Genomic DNA, 21,497 nt, shown 5'->3' on the forward strand with positions numbered 1-21,497 from the left:
CATTTATTGCATTACAGCTGTATAGCTGTTCATGTTCTATCTATATACTCATGTTGTATCTATATACTCATGTTTCATCTATATCTTTGTGCTAGCAGTGTGCTGCTGTATTCTTCTGTTGCTGTATATTTAGCCCAGCAGCCTGCACCTGCAAGCCAGGTTTTTACAATAGTTTGGATCAATAGTGCTGGCCAATTTATCTTTTGGTTATGTAGTTAGAGTTCCTAGATACTGTTGGGGTCTGCCTGCTGAGTAAGTCCCTCGTCGCCTCTTCGTTCTTTAATTTTGTGTGGTTTATGTAAATAATTGATATAAATATAATTATCTGTATAGTGTCTGAAGGACCTTAGGTCACATGACTAGTGTTAATTCCTTTAAGGTATGCTTAAGGACCTTCCGAGGTCACATGGTATGGTCACATGTTAGACCATAATCCTTTGTGAGGAGAATTGACAGATGGTATGGACCAATGAGCTCAAGGCCAGCCCCTGCCCAAATAAGGGAGCTGCCAGCCAATCCTCACTCTCTTGGGTTCCGGACTAGCAGAGAGTAGAGATCCGTGCAACTTTCAAAGACAAGACCAGGCCGAAGCCTGATAATACTAAACCGTGAGTTACAATACAACTCCCCACTATAGCTAACGTGTCTTCTGGACCTAAAACCAATCCCTGAAATCCAGTGGAACAGCGCATATTAATCTCCTGAGTTTAAAACTCACGCGGTCCCAACCAACTGTCAAAATCCTAATGGACTCTGCTTGTAAAAAGACTTTTCTTGTTTAACTCTGCATAAAACCTGCAGTAAAAGTTCCAACAGTTTTCTGAAACCTACGGTTGTGGACAATCATTTATTTAAACCTCCCTATCGCTCTTGGGACAGGTGGCGATAGGACAAGCATATACAGAGAAGCCCCCTGCTATCAGACAGGAGAGAGCTCAGAGGAATCGTATCACACAGGAGAGAGCAAAGAAAGTCCTATTGTGGTGTCCCGGTACAGGACCTTGTCCTGTCCCTTGTCTAAAGTCCCCTCAGCTAGAGTCCCTCCATTCCTATAGGGCTCTCCTGCAGGGCTTACCCCTAGTCGCCTCCTATAAATGTGATATTTATTGTATATATTATTTAACCCCTTAAGGACCAAGGACGTATGAATATGTCCTTGGTCCCGCTCCTGTGATATAACGCGGGGTCCCACAGTGACCCCGCATCATAGCACAGCGTGCCCGGCATCATAGTGAAGCCGGGACCCGCCGCTAATAGCGCGTGGCACTGATCGCGGTGCCGCGCTATTAATCCTTTAGCCGCGCGCTCAAAGCTGAGCCACGCGGCTAAAAGTGAAAGTAAAAAGTGCCGGTTAGCTCAGGGAGCTGTTCGGGATCGCTGCGGTGAAATCGCATCATCCCGAACAGCTGTACTACAGGAGGAAGGTCTCTTACCTTCCTTCCTGCAGTCCGATCGCCGATTGAATGCTTCAAGCCTGAGATCCAGGCTTGAGCAATCAATCGCCAAAAACACTGATCAATGCATCCCTATGGAGATGCATTGAACACTGTTAAAGATCAGTAAATGCAATGTTATAGCTCCCTATGGGGGCTATAATATTGCAAAAGAGCGCCTCTTGAGAAAGGGATTGCCCGAAACACGTGTCGAGGTAGCAGGACAACCACCTGGGAATTGTCAGCATGTCACAATCAGGTAAAGTACTGACCTAAGATATCTTTTCATTAGTGTGCTGACTTGACTTATACTGTATATTTGTACTATCGGCAATATTGTGATCCTTGTCATGTATCCCGGTGGCATCCTGCTGGAGGGGCAAGCTGTGCATAACCAGCTTGCCCCCTGACTGGTGAGCAGTTAACGGTTAAGAAATGTACAGGCAAGGTTTTTTAGCCCCCTCTCCCGCCTGTAAAACTTGTGGGTAAATATAGTGGTATGTCCCATGGGTGGGGGGGAAGGAGTGCACCAATCAGTGGTGTAATAGTTTCCCGGGCTTTCAGGGGCCCTCCCCTGGGTATTTATATCTGTGGTGCCTCCCTTCCCCCCCTCAATCTGCCCAGGACCCGGAGTTTTGGCTGCTGGTGGGTATGTTGCTGCCCCTTATTTATAGCCTGGATGGAGCAGGAGGGTGAGGGATGGCATGCTCCCTTGTGGCTGAGCTGGCCTCCCCTCCTGTTGCGTCCATGGCGGGCTCGGGAGGCTGGCGGACCTCTTATTAGTCCTTCCCTCCCTTCCCACTGTAATCCCTGTGAGCCCTGTCCCGTCCTTTTGCCCTCTCCCCTGCCTGTACTTTGATCCCTCCTCCGTGCGTGCTCCTGGACCAGGCTCTGATTTCCCCTTGCCCCGTCCGTCTCTTTTTCCCCCCCTGTATGCGCCCACTCACCCCCCCCCCTGTTGCGGTCTCCTTCACCACCCCCCCCCCCTTGTCCCCTCCGCTCTGGAGGTGGCGGCCCCTCGGTGGCTGCTGCGTTAACCCCCCTTTTGCGCAAAATCACGATGTCCCGATCAGCTGGGACGCAGCAGGAGGGTCACTCACCTGCCTCCTGCGCGTCCGCTCCTCGATTGATTGCTCCAAGCCTGAAATTCAGGCTTGAGCAATCAATCCTTGATAACACCGATCATTGCCATGTTAATACATGGCAAGTGATCAGTGTCAGGTTCAGCGTGTGCAGTGTTATAGCTCCTAGGGGAGCTATAGCATTGCAAAAAAAAAAAAAAAAAAAAGTGTAAAAATAAAGTTGAAGGATTTCAATAGTTTAGTTAATAAAGATTGTTTAACCCTTGCAATATTTAACGTTTGATCACCCCCCCTTTTTCCCCATAAAAAAATAAATAAATTAATTAATTAATAAAAAAAAAAAAAAATTATAATAATTATAATAATTAAAAAAAATAAATAAATAAAAAAAAAAATATATATATATATATATAACAATAATAAAAAATAAAAATATATATATTTTTTTAATAAAATAAATTAATAATAACACATAAAATACTGTATATTACAACAAACATACACATGTGTGGTATCGCCGCGTGCGTACATGTCCGTAGTATAAAAAATATATCGTCCTTTGAGGCGCTCCATCTATGGCGTACGCGTATTAAAAAAAAAAATAATTAAAAAAAATATATAAAAAAAAAAATTACAATAATTTAATCAATGAATAAAATACATAAATAAGTAATATTACTTGAATGAATAAATTTCACAGTCCAAAATAGCGTATTTTGGATCCCTTTTTTATACCGTAAGTATGACTAAACAGCGATCTCAAACTCAATCAAAACGACAATGGTACTGCGGACAGCTTCAGATCACAACGCCAACTATATGAGCCCTCATACCGTCCCCACTCCTTTGCCCGGCTCCTTACCCCCACCACACTAGCACTCTCCCCCTGCCCACTGCTGCCGTGGCTGCTGCTGCCCCCCTTTTTCCTCGTGCTCCTCCAGTGCTCCCCATGGTTCTTGCAGCCACTGCGCCCCCACTCCTCCCCGTCACCTTTCCGCCCAGAGTTCCCAACCCCCCCCCCCTGCTGCCGCTGCTGTCCTCCTTCCTCCTGCCTCTCCAATGCCCCCCGTGGAGGGGTAGGGAGTGCTCCCCTGATTTTGTGTTGCTCTTCCCCCTCTGGGGCCGGATGGGAGCATAGACGTATTTGTCGCCGCTCTCGCTCTGGCCCTGGGAGGCGGCACAGGCGGTGTTTTTTTGGGCCTTCTTCTCACTTGCAGGGAGTAGGTGTTTCGGTTTTTCCCGCAGGGGTTCTCCCTCAGAGTCCTCTACTGCTGGTTTCACGGCGTGGTTTCCGGCAGCGGCCGAGTGCCCGCGATCCAGCGGTCTCCGGCGTGCCTTGTCCCACGCCTGCGGCGGTGGTGAAGTGGTTCCTCCAGCTGTTGTGCTTCTCCATTTTCTGGAATTGGTGAGTGTTCTGATGTGGGGCTTGGCCCCTTCCCTGGTTTGTGTGCTTATGGCTATGTTCTGTGTAGTGTTTTGTCCCGTGTGTTTGTTGGGTTTGGGTCTCGGATATTGGTGTTATGTCTATGTTGGTCTCTGGTTGTGATTTGGGTACGTCTCTTCTTGACGGGGTGCTTTGGTAGGGTATCATTTTTGCAGTGCGCGCTTGGGTGTGTGGTCTTTTGGCCTTACGCTCTGGGTGGCCGGGGTTTTGCTGACTTAGCTCCCGAGGCTTGTTCCTTTTCCTGAATCAGTGCCAGTCACGGTTTTGTTTCTTTGGGTTTTTCTCCCCCTTTGTTTGGTTTATCTCTCCATCTTAAGTTGTAGTCTCTCTCCGCTGCTCCATTTGTCCTAGTGTATCTGTCTGATGTTTTTTCCTGTTTTGCCCAATCTCATGTAGGCATTGGACTCCTGCATGTCGTGCTGGGTGCTTTGGCTGATGTGGCGGTGGGTAGGTTTCGCTAGTGTCTCCGTTTGTCTTGCCTGTGTGGGTTCTTCTGTTCGTGGTGGTATTCCGGAGGGTGATTCTCCTGTGCTTTACACTTGTTGGGGTGTGGTTTGTTGCTGCAAAGCTGACGCACAAATTTGTGAAGCGTCCATATTTTGTGCTCGCTTTTGCAGCACATATGTTAGAATTGGCACGATGCTGAGGAGATTAGCATGGGTTCCGCATGCCGTGTTGGCGTTGGTTTGCTGCTTTCCTGTGGTCAGGGAGTGATTGCGTTTTCTCTGTTTTGGTTTCTTCAGGGCTCGCTATGTGCCCCGATTCCGGTCCTTGCTGGTTTACTGAATGTTCCACGTGGAATGTGTTTCTGGGCGGAGTTTTTTCCTGCAGGTTGTCTCTGGCTGCCGAGGGTGTGTGGTATCTGTGTCCCCGCATATGTGCCCCTGGTGCGCTAAGCGCTGACGTTACGGTTGGTTGGGGTTTTTCAGGTGTAATGCAGTGGTCAGGCCTGCTTTCAGTCCCCCGTTGCAGCTCATGGGGAGCTCGCTCTGTTCCCAGGTGTGGCTGGTTTGGTTGGTTGCTGGTGTGGTGTTTTGGTTTTCCAATGGTGCATACATTCTTAGTATGTGACGCTGGGTATCTTTAGCTGTTCGTGAGAATCACCTACTACTCAATGCAAAAAAAATAAAAAAATAAAAATAAATTGCTTGGCTTTCCCGCTGTGCTGCGATCCAGTGGGGTGAGGTTGCCGCATGGCGGGGGGTGATTTTTCTTTTCTGCTTTGCGGTTGGTGGGATGTTGGCGTATACCTAGGGGCTGGGCCCGGGAGCGGGTGACCTTGCTGTCGGCGATCGGTTTTTCCTATCAGTTTTTGGGTCGCTTGGTGGCGGCTGTGGGTCGGATTTTTGGTTGTAGCTTTTGCGTTGTTTTTTTTATTTTTTATTTATTTATTTTTTTTCTGATCCGAGGTTTTGCGCTGGCTTTTTTCGGGGCTAGGTGGATGGGGCACTTTCTTTCTCCTCGTCTCCTTCCATGGCACTTGGGTGTCTGATGTGTTTTTTGGGTGCCTATTTTGTGCGTTTTCAGGTCCGTTGGTCCGAGACTGCTTAGGCGATCTGGGACACAGCTTGTGCTGCATGAGGGTCCACGAATGACTGTTTTGTCCGGTTGTCGTCCTATTGTTGACTGGACTGCGCGCCCCCCTTTTTTCTTTTTTGCTCCCCGCCCTCGATTGTCTGTTTTGGGTTTTGGCTTCTCTTTGTAGGATGGGGTGTTGTGAGTTTGGGATTCGCTCACTTTTGTATCGGTGTCGGCGGAGAGGGCTTGGTTTCCGGAGAGGGTAGCGCGGGCGATCTGCATGTTGCGTTGCTATTTTCGCCCAGTTTGATGTTTCCCATATGTGTTTTTGTTTTGCGAGCGGCTTTCCGCAAGAAGGTGTGAGTGCTGCGGCTCTCTTCGGTGTATGGGCGAGTTTGAGAGAGATGAGTTCACACAAGAGTTAGTGCAAAAAAAAATAAATAAATAAATAAAATAAAATAAAAAAAGGAAATGCAAAAACATAGGTCCTGGCGGCAGGTACCTCGGATTTCCTGGAGAGGAAATGTGTTGGGCGGATTTCCTGGAGAGGAAATGTGTTGGGCGGATTTCCTGGAGAGGAAATGTTTTGGGTGTGTTCGGGGGGCTGAGTTGGCCCCAGGTGTTGGCTATCCAGTGTCTCTTGGGTGGGGGTCGGAGCCCAGTGTAGGGCTAACTGGTCTCCTCCGTGGCGGTAAGAAGACGGTGAAAGCGGGGTCAACCCGGGGTAGACCTCCACACAGGACAGTGTGGCAGCACCTCTCGGGTTGGCAAGAAGCCAATCGGTGTCTTTGTTACAGTTAAATTGTTATTTATATAAGTAATTTTATAAATAAAGCTGTGGCCGATCCCCACCCACGGAAAAGTTGAATTGTTGTTGTGTCAGTTATTATCTAATAAATTATTGTAATAAGGGGGAGGGGTAGTTATAGCCTGCTAGGAGCTAATTGGGTCTCAACAGTCTGGAGGGGCAAGCTGTGCATAACTAGCTTGCCCCCTGACTGGTGAGCAGTTAAGGGTTAAGAAATGTACAGGCAAGGTTTTTTAGCCCCCTCCCCCGCCTGTAAAACTTGTGGGTAAATATAGTGGTATGTCGCATGGGTGGGGGGGAAGGAGTGCACCAATCAGTGGTGTAATAGTTTCCCAGGCTTTCAGGGGCCCTCCCCTGGGTATTTATATCTGTGGTGCCTCCCTTCCCCCCTCAATCTGCCCAGGACCCGGAGTTTTGCCCTCCCTCCCTCCCTTTTTTGTATGTCTGTTTATTGTAAGTCACAGCTTGGCGGTAAGAAGACGGTGAAAGCGGGGTCAACCCGGGGTAGACCTCCACACAGGACAGTGTGGCAGCACCTCTTGGGTTGGCAAGAAGCCAATCGGTGTCTTTGTTACAGTTAAATTGTTATTTATATAAGTAATTTTATAAATAAAGCTGTGGCCGATCCCCACCCACGGAAAAGTTGAATTGTTGTTGTGTCAGTTATTATTTAATTAATTATTGTAATAAGGGGGAGGGGTCGTTATAGCCTGCTAGGAGCTAATTGGGTCTCAACAGTCTTGGCTCTTGTTGGGGGGAATTTTAAGGGCGGGTGATTTTATGGGTGTTTTTCTACCTGATTGTATAGATTAATAAATATTGAATTTTGGTTACTTTCAGGCAAATTTTTGTAGTTTTTTGTATGATTATAATTAGCCTTTCGGGCTTGTAGGTAATATATGCTAAATTGAAAGAGTTATGATTTTTTAAAGGTAAGGAGGAAAAAACGAAAGAGCAAAAACCGAAAAACGCCCGGTCCTTAAGGGGTTAATGTCTAGGTATTATAACTGTATAGGACCTTAGCAGGTCATGTGACTTGTAAATTATGTTTGTACTATTGTTTAACTCCTTGGGGACGGAGCCCATTATAACCCTAAGGACGGGAGCATTTTTTGCACATCTGACCACTGTCACTTTAAGCATTAATAACTCTGGATGCTTTTACTTTTCATTCTGATTCCGAGATTGTTTTTTCGTGACATATTCTACTTTATGTTAGTGGTAAATTTTTGTCGATACTTGCATCGTTTCTTTGTGAAAAATTCCAAAATTTGATGAAAAAATTTAAAATTTTGCATTTTTCTAACTTTGAAGCTCTCTGCTTGTAAGGAAAATAAACATTCTAAATAAATAATATTTTGATTCACATATACAATATGTCTACTTTATGTTTGTATCATAAAGTTGACATGTTTTTACTTTTGGAAAACACCAGAGGGCAGAAGCAATTTTCCAATTTTTCACAAAATTTTCAAAATCGGAATTTTTTAGGGGCCAGTTCAGTTTTGAAGTGGATTTGAAGGGCCTTCATATTAGAAATACCCCATAAATTACCCCATTATAAAAACTGCACCCCTCAAAGTATTCAAAATGACATTCAGTAAGTTTGTTAACCCTTTAGGTGTTTCACAGGAATAGCAGCAAAGTGAAGGAGAAAATTCAAAATCTTAATTTTTTACACTTGCATGTTCTTGTAGACCCAGTTTTTAAATTTTACAAGGGGTAAAAGGAGAAAAAGCCCCCCAAAATTTGTAACCCAATTTCTGTCGAGTATGGAAATACCTCATTTTTGTATGTCAAGTGTTCGGCGGGCGCAGTAGAGGGTTCAGAAGGGAAGGGGCGACAATGGGATTTTGGAGAGTGAGTTTTGCTGAAATTGTTTTTGGGGGCATGTCACATTTAGGAAGCCCCTATGGTGCCAGAACAGCAAAAAAAAAACACATGGCATACCATTTTGGAAACTACACCCCTCAAGGCACGTAACAAGGGGTCCGGTGAGCCTTAACACCCCACAGGTGTTTGACGACTTTTCGTTATATTTGGATGTGTAAATGAAAATAAAAATTTTCACTAAAGTGCAGGTTTTTTCCCCAAATTTACCATTTCTACAAAGGGTAATGGGAGAAAAATCCCCCAAACTTTGTAACGCAATTTCTCCCGAGTATGGAGATACCCCATATGTGGCCCTAAACTGTTGCCTTGAAATACGACAGGGCTCTGAAGTGAGAGAGCGCCATGCGCATTTGAGGCCTGAATAAGGAATTTGCAGTAGGGGTGGACCCGGTTACAAGGATGGGGCTTGTCTCCACCAAAACCCTACAGCAGTGTCTCCCACAGGGTGCCTCCAGCTGTTGCAAGACTCCCAGCCTGCCAGGACAGTCTATGGCTGTCCGGCAACACTGGGAGTTGTGGTTTTGCCACAGCTGGAGGCGCCGTTTAGGAAACCCTGCCGTATGAGACGTTTTTCGTCTTTATTGGGGGGGGGGGGGGGGTTTCGACGTGTAAGGGGGTGTATGTGTAGTGTTTTACTTTTTATTATTTGTTAGTGTAGTGTTTTTAGGGTACATTCACACAGGCAGGGGTTCACAGTAAGTTTCCTTGAAGGAAACCCACTGTAAACCCGCCCGTGTGAATGTACCCTGTACATTCACATGGGGGGGGGGGGGGGGGGGGGGCCCAAACCTTCAGCTGTGGCAAAATGACAACTCCCAGAATGCACTGACAGACCGTACATGCTGGGAGTTGTAGTTTTACAACAGCTGTAGGCACACTGGTGGGGAACCACTGAGTTAGAAAACAGACTCTAGCTCAGTGATTCCAACCCATGTGCCTCCAGCTGTTGCAAGACTACAACTCCCAGCATGTACGGTCTGTCAATGCACTCTGGGAGTTGTAGTTTTGCAACAGCTGGAGGCACACGGGTTGGAATCACTGAGTTAGGAAACAGACCCTAGCTCAGTGTTTCCCAACCAGTGTGCCTACAGCTGTTGCAAAACTACAATTCCCAGCACGGCCAGACAATCAGGGATACTGGGCGTGTAGTTCTGCAATATCTGGCCCTTCAGATGTTGCAGAACTACAACACCCAGCATGCCTGGACAGTCTGGGCATGCTAGGAGTTGTAGTTATGCAACAACTGGGGAAGAACAGTGGCCTCCAAACTGTAGCCCTCCAGATGTTGCAAAACTACAACTCCAAGCATGCCCAGACTGTCCAGGCATGCTGGGAGTTGTAGTTCTGCAACATCTGAAGGGCCAGATATTGCAGAACTACACTCCCAGCATCCCTGACTGTCTGGGCATGCTGGGAGTTGTAGTTTTGCAACATCTGGAGGGCTACAGTTTGGAAACCACCATATAGTGGTCTCCAAACTGTGCTACTTCAGATGTTGCAAAACTACAACTCCCAGCATGCCCAGACAGTCAGTGCATGCTGGGAGTTGTAGTTTTGCAACATCTGGAGGACCACAGTTTAGAGACCACTACACAGTGGTCTCCAAACTGTGACCCTCCAGATGTTGCAAAACTACAACTCCCAGCATGCCCAGACAGCCTTTGGCTTGGTGGGCATGCTGGGAGTTGTAGTTTTGCAGCTTTTAGAAGGCCACAGTGAAGATCACTTACCGCGATCTTCACTGCAGCCTTCTCAGCCGCACTTTCCGGCAGTTGCTCTTCCTCCTGCCGCCGCTTGTTACTGCTGCCGCTGCTCCGTGATGCCGCCGCCTCCGCCGCCGATGCCGGTCCGGGTAAGCTGGGCCATGTCCCCCCTCCTCGCCGTCAGTGTTCCCCCCGCTCTGTACCGACTTCGATCGGTGCGCAGAGCAGGGGGAAATGAACTGTAACCCCCCGCCCCCCTCCTGCCATTGGTGGTCAGCCTGACCGACCAATGGCAGGGGATTGGAGGGGGTGGCAACATTGCCACCTCGCTCCTATGCTTTAGGCTGGTCGGAGCTGTCTCTGACAGCTCCGATCAGTCTTATTTTCCGGGAGATCGGGTCACCAGTGACCCGATTTGCCCGGATCGCGGCAAATCACAGGTCTGAATTGACCTGCGATTTGCTGCGATCGCCGATATGGGGGGGTCTCAGGACCCCCCTAGGCATTGCCACAGGATGCCTGCTGATAGATATCAGCAGGCATCCCGGTCCGATCACCGCCCGGCGAGCGGCAGTGATCGGAAATACGTAGGGCGTATGGATACGCCCTCCGTCCTTAAGTGACGGGACGCGAGGGCGTATGCATACGCCCTTCGTCCCCAAGGAGTTAAGGACCTTCCTAGGCCATGTTATGTACCCAGGGTTCACTGGGTCAGGACTTACAGGTTTGCTGACCAATGAGCTTTTGCCCAGCCCCATTAAGATATATGGGGCTGCTGCCACTAAATTCTCTCTCTTAGTTCCCGGCACTCATAGAAAGTACATCTCAGCACAAATCTTAAATTCAAGCTAGGCCAAAGCCTAAGAACCTGCAGCCACAAAACCGTGAGTTATCAAAGCTCAATCTACAAAATCCTGTGTGACTACTACTCTCATCAAATCTATCACTAGTAGCACAGTGGCTAGCATCAAAGCTCATTGCTTCCAAGTCCCAGCAAAACCTGTGAGGAACCTGTATCCCAGTTCACTCATAAGAGACTGTTATGTACCAAGCCTGTTGCATAAAATCTGCAAGTAAAGTTCTTCAGTTTATTCATAAAATCTGCTGTGGACATTCCACTAGTCTACCTGTCGTTTTTTGGACGGTTGGCGGCAGGACCATTAACCCTAAGGAAACCCCACGCTGGCATCACGAAAACTAAGGGTTAATGCCACCAGACCTCACACTAACATAGCAGCACCCCAGACACCATTGCTCTCCTGGCTCACCACACTATCAGACAGGAGAGAGCACAGAGGAGTACTATCAGACAGGAGAGAGCACAGAGGAGTGCTATCAGACAGGAAAGTGCACAGAGGAGTACTATCAGACAGGAGAGAGCACAGAGGAGTATTATCAGACAGGAGAGAGCATAGAGGAGTGCTTTCAGACAGGAGAGAGCACAGAGAAATCTTATCAGACAGGAGAGAGCAAAGAGAAGCCCTATCAGACAGGTGACCACAGACAAGAGACCACAGAGGAGTACTATCAGACAAGAGAGAGAACAGATGAATACTATCAGACCAGAGAGAGCACAGAGGAGTACTATCAGACAGGGGAGAACACAGAGGAGTCCTATCAGACAGGAGAAAGCACAGAGGAGTGCTATCAGATAGGCCAGAGCAAAGATGAGTCCTATGAGACAGGAAAGAGCACAGAGGAGTGCTATCAGGAGAGAGCACAGAGGAGTGCTATCAGACAGGAGAGAGCACAGAGGAGTCCTATCAGGAGAGAGCACAGAGGAGTGCTATCAGATAGGAGAGAGCACATAGGAATCTTATCAGACAGGAGAGAGCCCAGAGGAGTACTATCAGACAGGAGAGAGCACATAGGAGTACTATCAGACAGGAGAGTGCACAGAGGAGTGCTATCAGATAGGAGAGAGCACATAGGAATCTTATCAGACAGGAGAGAGCACAGAGGAGTGCTATCAGACAGGAGAGAGCACATAGGAGTACTATCAGACAGGAGAGTGCACAGAGGAGTGCTATCAGACAGGATAGAGCACAGAGGAATCTTATCAGACAGGAGAGAGCACAGAGGAGTACTATCAGACAGGAGAGAGCACAGAGGAGTGCTATCAGACAGGAGAGAGCACAGAGTAGTACTATCAGACAGGAGAGATCACAGAGGAGTGCTATCAGACAGGAGAGATCACAGAGGAGTACTATCAGACAGGAGAGAGCACAGAGGAGTGCTATCAGAAAGGAGAAAGCACAGAGTGGTACTATCAGACTGGAGAGCGCATAGAGGAGTCCTATCAGAAAGGAGAGAGCACAGAGTAGTACTATCAGACAGGACAGAGCACAGAGGAGTCCTATCAGACAGGAGAGAGCACAGAGTAGTACTATCAGTAAGGAGAGAGTACAGAGGAGTGCTATCAGACAGGAGAGAGTACAGAGGAGTCCTATCAGACAGGAGAGAGTACAGAGTGGTACTATCAGACTGGAGAGAGCACAGAGGAGTGCTATTAGACTGGAGAGAGCACAGAAGAATGCTATCAGACAAATTGACATCTTCCAGCATGACTGGCAGTTATAATTAATCTATATATATATATATAAAACGTAATGTGTGTGTATGTATGCGTGTGTGTGCTCTCTCCTATCTGATAGTACTCCCCCGTACTCTCTCAGCATCACGTCCAAACGGCTAAAGATATTAACATGAAATTTGGCACACATGTTACTTATATGTCAACAACAAATATAGGCTAGGTGATTTAACCCTTACCCCCCCCCCCCCCCCAGGTGAGGTGGTACTTAACCCACCAGGACGTACATTTGAGTCCTATGCATAACCGCAAGCATCGGTGTGATGCCGGGGTCATGCGCTGCATGTCCCGGCTGCTGATAGCGCAGATGTCCGCCATTAGCCCCTCAAATGCCGTGATCAATACAGGTCACGGCATCTGCAGAATTGAGGGTAACTAAAATGGATGATCGGATTGCCCGCAGTGCTGCAGCGGCAAACCAATCATCCAGAACGGCAGACGAAGGTCCCCTCACTTGCCTCCGCTGCCTTCCACGGGTCGACCAGAGCAGAAGATGACCAATAACACTGATCAGTGCTATGCCCTATGAATAGCACTGAACAGTATTAGCAATTGAATGATTGCTATAAATAGTCCCCTATGGGGACTATTTAACACCTTAAGGACCAGGCCATTTTACACCTTAAGGACCAGAGCGTTTTTTGGAAATCTGACCACTGTCACTTTAAACATTAATAACTCTGGAATGCTTTTAGTTATCATTCTGATTCCGAGATTGTTTTTTCGTGACATATTCTACTTTAACTTAGTGGTAAAATTTTATGGTTACTTGCATCCCAAAATTTGATGAAAAAAATGAAAATTTTGCATTTTTCTAACTTTGAAGCTCTGCTTGTAAGGAAAATGGATATTCAAAATAAATTTTTTTGGGGTTCACATATACAATATGTCTACTTTATGTTTGCATCATAAAATTTATGAGTTTTTACTTTTGGAAGACACCAGAGGGCTTGAAAGTTCAGCAGCAATTTTGAAATTTTTCACAAAATTTTCAAACTCACTATTTTCCAGGGACCAGTTCAGATTTGAAGTGAATTTGAAGGGTCTTCATATTAGAAATACCGTATAAAAGACCCCCTTATAAAAACTGCACCCCCCAAAGTATTCAAAATGACATTCAGTAAGTGTATTAACCCTTTAGGTGTTTCACAGGAATAGCAGCAAAGTGAAGGAGAAAATTCAAAATCTTCATTTTTTACACTCGCATGTTCTTGTAGACCCAATTTTAGAATTTTTGCAATTGGTAGAAAGGAGAAAATTTTTACTTGTATTTGAAACCCAATTTCTCTCGAGTAAGGACATACCTCATATGTCTATGTTAATTGTTCGGCGGGCGCAGTAGAGGGCTCAGAAGGGAAGGAGCGACAAATGGTTTTTGTGGGGCATGTCACCTTTAGGAAGCCCCTATGGTGCCAGGACAGCAAAAAAAAAAAAACACATGGCATACCATTTTGGAAACTAGACCCCCCGGGGAACGTAACAAGTGGTAAAGTGAACCTTAATACCCCACAGGTGATTCACAACTTTTGCATATGTAAAAAAAAAAAAAAAAAATTTTACCTACATTTTTAAAAAGGTTAATAGCAGAAAATACCCCCTCAAAATTTGAAGCCCAATTTCTCCCGATTCAGAAAACACCCCATATGGGGGTGAAAATTGCTCTGCTGGCGCACTACAGGTCTCAGAAGAGAAGGAGTCACATTTGGCTTTTTGAAAGCAAATTTTGCTCTGGGGGCATGCCGCATTTAGGAAGCCCCTATGATGCCAGAACAGCAAAAAAAAAAAAAAAACACATGGCATACCATTTTGGAAACTAGACCCCTCGGGGAACGTAACAAGGGGTAATGTGAACCTTTATGCCCCACAGGTGTTTCCCGACTTTTGTGTATGTAAAAAAAATTTTTTTTTTTACCTAAAATGCTTGTTTTCCCAAAAATTTTAAATTTTTAAAAAGGGTAATAGCAGAAAATACCCCCAAAATTTGTAACACAATTTCTCCCGAGTACGGCGATACCCCATATGTGACCCTAAACTGTTGCCTTGAAATACGACAGGGCTCCAAAGTGAGAGCGCCATGCGCATTTGAGGCCTAAATTAGGGACTTGCATAGGGGTGGACATAGGGGTATTCTACGCCAGTGATTCCCAAACAGGGTGCCTCCAGCTGTTGTAAAGCTCCCAGCATGCCTGGACAGTCAGTGGCTATCTGGCAATACTGGGAGTAGTTGTTTTGCAACAGCTGGAGGCTCCGTTTTGGAAACAGTGGCATACCAGACATTTTTCATTTTTATTGGGGAGGGGGGCTGTATAGGGGTATGTGTATATGTAGTGTTTTTTACTTTTTATTTTATTTTGTGTTAGTGTAGTGTAGTGTTTATAGGGTACAGTCGCACGGGCGGGGGTTCACAGTAGTTTCTTGCTGGCAGCTTGAGATGCGTCAGAAAATTTGCCGCAGCTCAAACTTGCAGCCGGATACTTACTGTAAACCTCCGCCCATGTGAGTGTACCCTGTACGTTCACATTGGGGGGGGGGATGACATCCAGCTGTTGCAAAACTACAACTCCCAGCATGTACGGTCTATCAGTGCATGCTGGGAGTTGTAGTTTTGCAACTGCTGGAGGCTCCGTTTTGGATACAGTGACGTACCAGACGTTTTTCATTTTTATTGGGGAGGGGGGCTGTGTAGGAGCATGTGCATATGTAGTGTTTTTTTACTTTTTATTTTATTTTTTGTTAGTGTAGTAGTGTAGTGTTTTTAGGGTACAGTCGCACGGGCGGGGGTTCACAGTAGTTTATCGCTGGCAGTTTGAGCTGCCACAGAAAATTTGCCACAGCTCAAACTTGCAGCTGGATACTTACTGTAATCCTGCGCCCATGTGAGTGTACCCTGTACGTTCACATTGGGGGGGGGGAGAAACATCCAGCTGTTGCAAAACTACAACTCCCAGTATGTATGGTCTATCAGTGCATGCTGGGAGTTGTAGTTTTGCAACAGCTGGAGGCACACTGGTTGTGAAACACCGAGTTTGGTAACAAACTCAGTGTTTTGCAACCAGTGTGCCTTCAGCTGTTGCAAAAGCTACAACCCCCAGCATGTACGGACAGCGGAAGGGCATGCTGGGTCTTGTAGTTATGCAACAGCCGGAGGCATACTACTTTGGCTGGGGATGCTGGGGATTGTAGTTATGCAACAGCTGGATACACACTGGTTTGCTACTTAACTCAGTGTGCCTTCAGCTGTTGGAAAACTACAACTCTCAGCAGTCACCGACAGCCAACGGGCATGCTGGGAGTTGTAGTTATGCAACCACCAGATGCACCACTACAACTCCCAGCATGCACATTAGCTGATTGTGCAAGCTGGGAGTTGTAGTTATACAACAGCTGAAGGTACACTTTTCCATAGAAAAAATGTGCCTCCAGCTGTTGCAAAACTATAAGTCCCAGCATGCCCATAAGGGAATGCTGGGAGTTGTGGTGGTCTGCCTCCTTCTGTTGCATAACTACAGCTCCCAGCATGCCCTTTTTGCATGCTGGGAGCTGTTGCTAAGCAACAGCAGGAGGCTGTCACTCACCTCCTGCTGCTGCTCCACGCCGCCGCGCAGGTCAGTCCCTCGCCGCCGCTCCTGGGGCCCCGATCCCAACAGGGATGCCGGGGATCGGGGTCCCCAGCACCTGGGGTCTTCTTCCTGCACCCGCTCACGTCCTCTGGAAGAGGGGTGGAGCGGGTTGCGGGAGTGACACCCGCAGCAGGCGCCCTGATTGGTCGGCCGGGAAACCGGCCGACGAATCAGGGCGATTGTGAGGTGGCACCAGTGCCACCTCACCCCTGCTGGCAATGGCTGTTCGGGGCCATCTCTGACGGCCCCGATCAGCCAGTAAATCCGGGTCATCGGAGACCCGATTGACCCGGAATCCGCCGCAGATCGCTGGACTGAATTGTACAGCGATCTGCGGCATTTGCCGACATTGGGGGACATAATGACCCCCCTGGGCGATATGCCGGGATGCCTGCTGAATGATTTCAGCAGGCATCCGGCACCGGCTCCGCTCCAGCTAGCGGCTGGAGCCGGAAATGCGCAGGGCGTAACCATACGCCCTGTGTCCTTAAGGACTTGAAAACGGGGGCATATGGATACGCCCTGTGTCCTTAAGGGGTTAAGTGTAAAAATAGAAGTTAAAAAAGTAAAAACATAAAAGTAGAAAAACTGTGAAAAACCCCTCCCCCAATAAAAACGTAAATTGTCTCATTTTCCCTATTTCAACCCCAAAAAGTGTAAAAAAATAAATAAAATGTATGTACATATTTGGTATCGCCGCGTGTGTAAATATCCGAACTGTTAAAATATAATGTTAATGATACTGTATGGTGAACGTAAAAACAAAAAAAATTGCTGCTTTTTTTTTTATAACATTTTGTTCCCAAAAAATTGATAAAAAGTGAATTAAAAGTTTTATATAAGCAAATATGGTATCAATAAAAAGTACAGATCAAAGCGCCAAAAAATGACCCCTCATACCACCGCTTTTATGAAAAAATGAAAAAGTATTTTAAACGTACTAATTTGGTTAGAAAGTTTGCAATTTTTTTTTGCGCTACAGCAATAGAAAAGTATGTAATCATGGGTATAATTTTAATCATATTGACCCAAAGAATAAAGAACATGTCATTTTTATCGTAATTTGTATGGCGTGAAAACGAAACCTTCCAAAATTAGCAAGATTGAGGTTTTCTTTTTAATTTGCGCCATATGTTTTTTGGTAAAGTTAGTGATGGCATTACAACGGACAACTGGTCGCGCAAAAACCATCTGACATCAGAGCACTCCTACCATCGCTGATACTGTGAGTGCTAGGAGCGCACACGGAAATACAGCTGATGTTGGCTGGTGCAGCTCCCGGGATCGCCGCCGCATCAGCCCTCACTCCGCCACTCATATAGCCGCTGGCCAATGTTCACATCTCTCCCTCCCATAGCTGCCTGCCCCACCACTCACATGTTCGCCCACCACCACTCACATCTCTGCCTACCCGCCGCTTACATCTACCCTAGGGTTAGCAATACTACAACTCCCAGCATGCCCTGACAGTGTGGTCATGCTGGGAAATGTCATTTTGCTAATGCTAAGGGAGTTGTAACCATCTGCCTGCTCACATCTCCCCTTGCATTAGCAAAACTACAACTCCCAGCATGTCCTGACATACTAAGGGAGGGGGCTGAGGCCTGCATAGTGAGGCTACGCCCCCTCCCTTGGAGAGGAATTCAAGCAAGTGAGCAACAATAAAAGTTTAATATAAAAAATAAAAAATAAAATAGGTGCTAGACACATAACAATGAGATGTACATGTCAGGATTCGGTACTGAGTAATATATTTAAAAAAATAATAATAATAATTTTGTTGGATCTGACAGGTTCGCTTTAAAGGCTTTTATGCCGAATAGTTGAGGGTATTGGATATAAATTGGGGGGGGTCATCAATATCACTCATGTTATTCCACATTTTCTAGAGGGGTTTCTGTTCTCTTTCACCGAAAATGTGAAGAGAGGGAAGTAGTAATAGATAGGGAGGGCAGATTTATTATTTTGTATGATAAAATAGACAGAACGTGTGATTGCATTTGTTTATAATCCACCCCCTTTTAGGTAAACAAGATAATAAGGGAAATAAGAAATAATTACATCTTAAATATTGTTGTATTGTTCTAATGATTGTTATAAAATTAAATAAATACATTTTATTATTATCAAATCGTCAAAGATGATCAAAATGGAGTCACATCAGGTTCTGTTCATAGCAGATACGTAACCATGGCAACTCCAAGAACCAAAGAGTCGATGTGACATCATGTGATGTCATCATAGAACTCTGAAGGCATTACATTGCTCTGACAGCGCCCAGACCTTCATTCTGTAGATTGTTACACAGCGATTTGCTATACTTTTGCAGTATTTGCCTTTTGTGCCTTTTTCTTCATCTGCTATGGAGATTAAAGGATTGGGGTTCATCCCCCTTTTCATGGCCCTCTGGTGTATGGTCTGGATCTCCACCAGCTACACCATCACCATCATCCAAGGCCATACTACTTCCCCCCTGATCTATATCAGTGATATGGGGGTTTTCTTTCCTGAACAGATCCCATTCTGTATAGGATTTATAGGGATGGCCATTGCCTCTGTGGGTCTGACATGGCTGAATTATAGATTCATCTTGTTCCATCGTGAAGCCTTTGGACCCCGTCAGCCATTGATCCAGAAGACCCTACTAGTCATCGCTTGGTCATCCTGTGTCATGACTGTCATCATGTCATTATTTTCAACAACAGACTACCCGATGATCCATCGCATCGCCGCCATCGCTACATTCATCTGTGCTGGAATATACAACATGTGGCAATCCATCCTCCTGTACAAAGTACCGGGAGCATCAAGAGTCATCTGCCATGTAAGAGCCATCTTCTCTTCTATGGCCCTTGCCTGTGTGTTTCTTATTATAGGAACTGGGGTCGTTGTATACATCCAACTGTTTGCCGGAGAATGGGAAGAGAGGATTGAAGCCTTTGTCAAAATCATCGAGTGGTCAATTCTGGTCCTCATCCTGCTGACGAATGTGACTTTCTATTCCACCATGGAACACCTATTGTTCACCATGTCCAGGAACACCTGCAGCATCTCCCTAAGGGTTCGGATTGATGCCTTTGGGGTATAGAGGACCATGCAGAACATCATAAGAACCTGTCATCTGTATGTTGGAGTTGGAATTTCACGCCACAGCCCAGAACTTACTACTGAAACAACTAGAACTGCGGCAAGTCTAGAGATAAAGACCTAGAGCCAAGAAATCCAACGGCACCAACCTCTCTCCATAACAGCAAGATGGAGGAATAGAACAGATTGTTATGTTCTTATAGGAAATGTCTTATTTAAAAAATGCATAAATAAATGAAAAAATTATGCAAACCTTCTGTTCTTCTTTGTAGTCCTAAACTCCTTAGATGTATAGGAATATGTGTACCTTAATTTTTATTGGGGCTGCACAATATGTCACAATCACATCAGGAATTTTGCGCTTTGTGATATAGCGATTTCATCCATTGCTAAATGTTGCAATAACCTAGATGGTGCTGGGAGGAGAAACAATGAGCCACATGCTTGAGGGGCTGCACAGCACGGGAGCCGACAAACAGGTGAAACACACCTGCCACCACAGGCTCGCCTCCCCTGCGGTACGGCCTGACCCCTCCAGCGAGGGTCTCCCTGTTTCTCCTCCCAGCAGTGCCTAGCGCTGGAAGGAGGTGTCCTAACCCCTCCCCAACTGGCCGCTGCTGTATATATGTGGTGCAGCCGTGCAACGGGTCTATAAAGCAAACTCAGGAGTGGAGCTCGCTTTATACTGGCTAATGCTGTGCAATATCGATCAGGTGAGTTCCATTAACCCTTAAGATGCCTCAATTAAAGTTGGTTGCCTCAAACAAGTACTGGTAGCTCAATGGAATTTGATCGGGACAGGGGCGGCAAATTTGCGGGGTCCTGATCAGCTGAGAGGACGGGCCGAGGATCACTACCTGCCTCCTATATTGCAGACAGCCTCTGCAGCATGTACTAATGGAGCGCTGAAAGATTAATTACACTAACAGATACAAAAACTTTTTATATGTTGTACAATTTTTGCACCTCAGCACTTGCACTTTGATAATATAGATGTGCTTATATATTAATTTGTTTCACTTATGTTTTTCATGTTTGTCTTCATTTATTTTTGATATTTCATGAATTTTGCTTTTTTACTATTTATTATATTTCCATGTATTTTTCACGTGTATATGTATTTATTCACTTTGGTCCCCTCATAGGGTATCATCTAGTACAGTCACTAATAATATTAATATATTTTTCATCTTTTTTTAATCTATTTTATATTTCTCTATGCACTCAATTTTCCCTTTATATATATAAATATATATATATATATATATATATATATATAAATATATATATATATATATATATTCTGACAGTGTGGCAAGGAAAGGGTGCATTTCCCACACTGATCCTGCAGAAATCTCCACCTGTGGACTAATCAATGAGGCAGCAGAAAGGGGAAGGGTCCTTAAAAGCAAGAGAAACATAATAATCTGGGCTCTCCCCTAGACAGAGGTGGCTGTTAGAGGGGGGAGACACCGTGTCCAGTGCCAGGCGGGCACAGCAAGGGCTGCTGAGGACACAAGCGTGGACTCCCGGAGTGAGAGATGCGGCTCCTGTAACATATAGCAGGTGGCTGTATGAATGGGACTTTATGTTCAAATGTGAACTGTGTCTTATAAGGCTGCAGGACTTATTGGCCCTCATTTACTAAGAAAATCGGGTTATAAGTCTATGTTGCTTTCTTACCCGACTGCTTTTTTCCCCTGGTATTTATTATTATGTCGCATCCTGTTTGTTGCACTGGGTTTTGTAGGTTTCCAACTCCTCTGAGCTGTCGGGAAAAAATCCACAACAATTCAACTAATTCGGGTTGGAAACCTTAATAAATATGTGGGAAAGCTAAGAAATGTCGGGTAACGCCCCTTTTTCGGGTTTGGGAGAATCCACATCGGGTCCGTTGGGAAAAAATGTTGCATGGTGTCGCAGACTGGCGCAGGATGTCTGCGACATGGCGCAGACAAAGATGCGACAAAAAAACCCGACAAAAGAGGTCGGTTTAGAATAGTAAATGAGGGCCATTGTCTTTAAACTGGCAGGGAAAAGCCCATCAGTTATTAGTCAGGGCATGCTACATGTGCAGTGAGTGGCTAGACGGCCTAGGAGTTATTTTTATATTTTGTTTATCCTGCATCCTGTTTAATAAACCTGGCGAGGAGCCAGAATTGCAGAAAGGACTCATTGTTTGCCGGTTTATTGTGGAAAAACGTGTCCTTTGGCTACGGCAAAGGACGATCCCAGTGTGAAACCCTTTACAATTGGTGGAGGATGCGGGCACACGTTGCTAGGAGCAACCGACAAGGATGGCAACCGGATATCGCC

General features: G+C 45.9%; 1 protein-coding gene across 1 annotated transcript in view; it reads left to right on the forward strand.

Annotated features, from left to right (window-relative positions):
* The first annotated feature begins 550 nt into the window (after window positions 1-550).
* LOC130272929 (protachykinin-1-like) overlaps window positions 551-21,497 on the forward strand; it is a 180,428-nt gene continuing 159,481 nt past the window's right edge. The window contains exon 1 of the mRNA XM_056518956.1: window positions 551-608. The gene's annotated coding sequence lies outside the window, so the exon portion shown is untranslated. The remainder of the gene's footprint in view (window positions 609-21,497) is intronic.

The sequence above is a fragment of the Hyla sarda genome, chromosome 5, assembly GCF_029499605.1.
Source record: "Hyla sarda isolate aHylSar1 chromosome 5, aHylSar1.hap1, whole genome shotgun sequence".
Classification (NCBI taxonomy): Eukaryota; Metazoa; Chordata; class Amphibia; order Anura; family Hylidae; genus Hyla; species Hyla sarda.